General features: G+C 39.4%; 1 pseudogene; it reads left to right on the forward strand.

The window, feature by feature from the left end:
- The first annotated feature begins 2,673 nt into the window (after positions 1-2,673).
- Positions 2,674-3,036, forward strand: LOC131273898 (cyclin-dependent kinase 2-associated protein 1 pseudogene; annotated as a pseudogene).
- Positions 3,037-6,773: the final 3,737 nt, after the last annotated feature.

The following is a 6,773-nucleotide window of genomic DNA, read 5'->3' on the forward strand; positions in this document are numbered from 1 at the left end:
GCTGATGTGCACAAGGAGTGCTGTGCCACACAGGAGTGTCCCCTGTGTAGGGGAGCCCCATGTGCAAGGAGTGTGCCCCGTAAGGAGAGCTGCCCAGCATGAAAGAACGTGCAGCCTGCCCAGGGATGGCACCACACACATGGAGAGCTGATGCAGCAAGATGATGCAACAAAAAGAGACACAGATTCCCAAGCCGCTAACAACAGAAGCTGACAAAAACAAGAACACAGCAAATGGACACAGAGAACAAATGACTGGGGGCGGGGGGCAGGAAGGGCAGAGAAAAAAATCTTTAAAAGATATTCTTTACAGATAAACAGAAATTGGTAGTTATATTCTCTGCTACTGAAGTAAAAAATGTACCACTTGTTCTCCAGGTATAGGTGGTGATGATATTGTCCATTGAGAGTCTTTCAGAAGAGCCAATACAACTTTTTAAAAGCTCTGCAGTAAAATGCGGAGTTGTCCTGGGAGGTCCAATGTGACATACATTTTCAGGATTTGGTGGGAATTGTTTGTTTCTCTCAAGTGAAAAACAGTTATTTCACTTTGAAGTGTCTTCTTAGACAGGATTACACAGTCTCTATTAATTGCCTAGACATCAGAACTTTGCTTAAGACCAGTTTCAGAAACAAGTGAATTCAGAAGGATTAATTCATAAAAAAACAAAAAAAAAAAAAACAAAAAAAAAGGGAAGAACTGAAGAACTGTTCATTTTTTAAAAAATAGCTGGAAAGGTCAACATTTCTCTAAATTATACAGAAAATATACATCACTTACTTCAAGAATTAATTACAGGGTCATGGGATTCTAATATTGCTGTCAAACTGCACAGATTAACTTATTGATTTATATATATGTATGAGTCCTTCAGCAAAATAGTATGAATAAACAAACCTTTAGATAAGTGGAGTTGAGTTTTAATTTAAAGTTCCAGTGTTTTGCTTCTGGTTATGACAGGTTGAGGGCAATAAAATAAACTGAACTATGAATTTAGAACAGAACTGAGGGCCAATTTTAAACAGCAACATAGTGTGTGGGAAGCTGCCTCTGGCACAGGTGTTGTATTGGCCATCTTGTTGCTAAGCGCTATTTTTAGATACTAACTCGGTTAAGTTTCCATTTCCCCACCCTCGCTGAAGCAATTAAGTTTCTGTTCTTACACCACTCCCCCGGGCTCCAATTGGGCACTCCCTAAAGAGCAGGAAAGTCTTTCCGCTGACGTTGCCAAATAACCATCTGCACATGTGTGTGGCATGAGAATCAAAATCTAGTTAATCAATCATTTACTGACACATGTGTTGTCATCAGTATGTACCACCTCATTCATCCCTGGCTATAAATACCCCTGATTGACCCTCAATAAACAAGACTTGATCAGAATCCTGTCTTGTCTCCATTCTTTGTGTCTCTTGTCCCTTTTCATTCCCAATCCCTCCCTCAGGTCTTGGTTCTACTGATCCGCGGGTCGGGTCAATAGTGTGTCTGTTATTAGCAGTAGATTATTATAGATAGACTTCATAAAAACAATAAACACATCCACATATGACTTACCCATGTATACGTATGTAAATATAAAACAAATGGCTGAAGGTATTGGTAATTAAGCCAAAGCTATTCTCAAATACAGTAAAGCTTAATTAATTTTTAATTTGATACCTCCAGCTAGAGCTAAACAGAATACATCCTTTCTTAGAAGATTTAGTGTAAATGAGATAATTTAATATACATTCAGAGTATATCTTTGCAGTGATTATGCTGCTTACAATGCAAAACTGAGCAAATGGAATCTCATTCTAAATGCCTATGGATTATTAATGTGGTCTTGATTACCTAAATTTTAAAGCATGGTGTAAAATATTATTGATAGATTTACAAAGAAACAACTTATTAAGTGATTTTAAAAATTTAAAAAGCAATGCTATTGTTGTAGAGAAATCAGGTGTGCAAGGTATCGAAGGCCAGGACACGAGAGTACCGAGAAGGAAGTTGGTTTATTTCAACCGGCTGGGCTCGGTGGACTCTTGTCCTAATAAAAACCGAGGCCCGAATAGCTTTTTTCAGACCCTTTTATACAGAGGATATAGGATTAGGGAGACTAACAGTGATGGCAAACAGACCTCTGGTTAGGTTCTTCAGTGTTTGATCTTAGTATCAGATAGGTTATTTCCTCCAGGCGAGTTACATATTCTCCACATCCAAGGCACTTGGATTAGCATATCTTCCATATCTCATCTGGAGGCAACCCTAAATACACATTTAGTCTCACATTGTATCTGATCATTCAAAGACTGTAGGGCCTATATTACTTATTTGGCTATTTTGGGGACCAGGTACACTGGGAAACAATTTTGAATTTATGCACAGGCTATATCACTATTAATCACTGCTACTTCTCTAAGGTTAGATCTAGCTCAACTCCAGTTATTTATAGGGTTTCTAGCATTATAAATTTAACTGATTGCTGGGTTTGCCAATATCTAGATGATAAAGACAGACCTAGATATTTGCCGGTGTGGCCCGAGCCGCCCCAACAAAAAGTGCGCGGGAGCCCGGCGGGCGCATGGACGGGTGCAGGGGCCATGGGCGCAGCGCCCCCTCGCTGACTCACTGCTGCCACAGCCACCACCACGGGCCCAGCCCCGCACGCCCTGCGCCCCGCCGCCTGCGGGGATGCCTTACAAACCGAACTTGAATGCGCACATGCCCGCGGCCTCCCTCAACGCGGCTGGAAGTGTCCACTCTCCTTCTACCAGTATGGCGACATCCTCGCAGTACCACCAGCTGCTGAGTGACTATGGCAGCCATCCCTTGGCTACACCCAGGGAACTGGGAAGAGTCAGGTGCCCCAAAGCAAATATGCTGAGCTGCTGGCCATCATCAAAGAGCTGGGGAAAGAGATCAGACCCACCTACGCAGGGAGCAAGAGCGCCATGAAGAGATTGAAACGAGGCATCATTCATGCTAGAGGACTGGTTCGGGAGTGCTTGGCCAAAACAGAACAGAATGCCAGATCCTAGCCACCTCGTTAGCTTTGAAGGCTTTCCATCTTTACAAGATGAGAAGTTACAGTTCATCTACCTGTTCAGATGTAACTCTTTTGTTTTCAAAATGTTAACAGTTTGTTTTCATGGTTCATTAGGCTCTGAACCTACCAACTAAGATTGAGAAAAGATTTTGCAGTTGATTAGGATTTGTGTTTTAAGTAGTTAGGAATTACCTGGGTATTTTTTTAAGCATTGATTAAAAAAATAATACATGGAAAAGTTACCTATCTTACATCAAACTATAGTTTGCCTCCAAGATACCAGTATCTCACTTTAATCTTCTCTTGAATATATTTATGTTACCTAAGTTGTTATTTTCATAAGCTAATAAAACTCTAAGAATTCTGTTTTTAGCAAATACTGACAGCATGCTTTTCTTAGTAGCCAGTCCCAGTTTGGCAATACAGTGTAGATTCTGCTTAATATAACTTTTTGCTTAAGCATTTGCATGACTATTAGTGCTTTGAAGTCAAATAAAAAGTGCACAAGTTATAAATACAGAAGAGCAATCTATCATACCGAACAAGGATCCCCCAAAATTTTCATACTGAGACTGTGTAGCTTTCAGTTTTGTGTTTCCTGTAAGTTGATCAAAATGTCTGGGAAAAAATGACTGAAACTATTTGCATCTTTGTATGTATTTATTACTTGATGTAATAAAGCTTATTTTCATTTAAAAAAAAAAGATGGACCTAAAATAGTGTTCCCTTCAGGCAAAAGTGATCACTGGCCAAAAGAAGAGGTAAATGTTTAATAAAAAGATTTGGTATCCTGTTAAAAATTAGTCAGCCCTTGTTACAGATCAGTAAGTTAAATGTATTTGGCATTGGTACACTTTATTTGAAGCTTTAACTACATTTTCACAACTTATAATTTGGTGACTATAAACTCTTCTTTATGCAAGAAAACTGTAATAAGACAGGGCCAAAATTGGATGTGTACAAGACTGGTTGTATATATTGGTTGTATATAACCAATCAATCAGGTTAGATTCAGACAATAGAGATGGGACTCCCATAGTCAAAGACTGAGAGCTTAAAAGTGGCTCCAATAATGATACTTTTACTGATGTAACAAAGAAAATCACTAAATTAGATATTCATTCAATGACAAGTATCCCACTTTCATGTGTAATGCCTGCATTATCTCTTTCCCCAATACGATAAACTTATATAACATGATTTAGTCAATATTCGGGTTATATTTAAAATGGAAACTCAACATACTTAATTGGGAGTAATATACATGATTTGTTACATCATTTAAATAGGAATGCTTTCTTCTTTCTCAGACTAATGGACTCTTGTAAAATGGCAATGTGCTGATGCTTATATGACCTCCTTAAAGGGTAAAAAAATACAAATAGAGAGACACTCAAGATGGTTTTCTGGATCTAATCTTAACCTAACTTTAGATCATATTGGATTGCTTATTTTCCATGTGGGAAAATATATAAAACTTTTCTCCATGTTTGGTCAGGAAGATGTGTACTAGGTTATCTTGTTCCATGTATACCAAAGATATTTACACTAGCAAGGGAATTTCCAGGAAGATGGCAGAGCAAGGAGATTCAGGACTCACTTCTCTTCCAAAAGAGCTAGTGAAGAGTCAGAAACTGTCTGTAACAGCTGTTCTGGAGCTCAGGAAGCCAAAGGAGCGTTATACAGCATCCAGAGAATGGTGTATAGAAAAGGCTGAGAAATTGTGCTAAAAACTGTGTGTACAACATTATGATTATAATAAAAGCCATTGATTATACACTTTGGATAGATGTATGTGAATACATCTCAAAAAATCAACTTAATGAACTAATAAATAATTTTGCAAGAGTAGCCAGAAATAGCAACTATGTACAGCAGGGGAATCATAGAGAGGTTGAGAGGTGAGGAATTTTCCTGTTTGTTTTTTATTATTACTGAAATAATGGAAATACTCCAATAATGATTGAAGTGAAGAATGCACAACTATGTGATCATACCAAATTCCACTGTTTTTTTACTTTGTGTGAATTGTAAGCTTTATTAATATGTATAAATAAAATTGATTTGTTAAAAAAGAACACTACACAGTCTAATTACAATTTTTATCAAGTTTAAAAAATACTGAGTAGCTCACTCTATACTTACAGCTGGCACCCATCCCCCATTCATGATATGGGCTATCTTAGGATCTAGTCCCTGGCTGGCTGTTGTGGGTGGAGAGGAACATGGAAGTCTACCCTGAGAATGGTGGGATTGAGCATATCTTTTGATCAGCAAGTTTTGATTACTGAGTTCCAGTTCTGAGCTGCTGTTTTAGCTAACCCAGACAAGGACAGCCACTGCCATTGACTCAACCCCACTGCTGACATGGAGGAAGGCAGTTAAAGCTTAAAGGCACAATACCCCCTTAGGGTTGTAGGGAACAGTTTTCTAAAGGGTGCCTATTTTTGGCGGGCCAGGAATTCAAGCTTCACCGAGTTGTGAAAAAGGCTTCTGGTGTCTTACCTGTACTTTTCTCCAGGGCTCATTGGGGCTGGTCTGAGCCCTTTTTGTGAGTCTCTGGTCCTCATTTGACTGGAAATACTGACTTCAGAAAGTCCTTTCTGAGGTGACCATCCTCCAAGACTTTGCATATCATGTGAAACAGCTAGAGGCAATGAAAGGAGTGTGTAAAAAAAAAAACACAAAAAACACAAAAAAACACCAGAACAGATCAATATTCTCAGAGAACTAGGAAAGAATCTTTTTTCTTAGGGTAAAACAATTACACACATAGTACAATCTTAAAAATTATACCAAATATCCAGGGCTAGAATGAGATGAAGAACTGGGAAAATTTGATCAATTAAATACAGCCAATTCTAAGTGTCAGAGAAGAGTTTTACTATAAAGCCAAGCAACAAAAAATACTAGGCAAGAGAAAGAAACTGACCTTCATGTTGGGGCACTTTGAAACTTTATGTGGAGCCCAGGAAAGATCACATATTCTTGGAGCTAATTCATTCCTGTGGGCTTGAGAACTTGAATTGGATTCAATTTGGGGTCTTTGATTGGATTGCTTCAGTGAGTCTAGGGTGGGTATCGGTCCTCTTGCTGGAGTCCTTTATAAATGGAGGGCTGAAAGCAGCAGGTGTAATATAGCTTGTGCACAAATCCAAACTTATTTCCAAATATGCCTAGAAAGCCAATTGAGAAGTATAAACTCTGTAGGCTTTGGATATTCAGGGAGGAAATAAGCTGGAATGTGGGGGGGGGGGCGTTAGTGCTAAACGCTGACTTGGAATGTGGGGGATATGCATTAATTCAAGCTTACCTGGGGGAAATAACCAATCCAATACTCAGACAAAACACTTGAAGAAACTAACAAAAATATTTTTGCATACATACAAGCACAATTTTTCTTCCCACTCTTATTTCCTCTGTACAAAAGGGACCCAAAAAATTATATTTGGGGCTTAGTTTTTATTATGACAGGAGTCCACCAATTCTGGCTGGTCTAAATAAATCAACTTTCAGGTGGTGGACTTGGCCCAGTGGTTACGGTGTCCACCTACCACATAGGAGGTCTGCAGTTCAAACCCAGGGCCTCCTTGACCATGTGGAGCTGGCCCATGTGCAGTGCTGATGTGCACAAGGAGTGCCGTGTGATGCAGGGGTGTCCCCCACATAGGGGAGCCCCACACAAAGGAGCACACCCTGTAAGAAGAGCCGCCCAGCATAAAAGGAAGTGCAGCCTGCCCAGGAA

Source organism: Dasypus novemcinctus, chromosome 17 (assembly GCF_030445035.2).
Source record: "Dasypus novemcinctus isolate mDasNov1 chromosome 17, mDasNov1.1.hap2, whole genome shotgun sequence".
Classification (NCBI taxonomy): domain Eukaryota; kingdom Metazoa; phylum Chordata; class Mammalia; order Cingulata; family Dasypodidae; genus Dasypus; species Dasypus novemcinctus.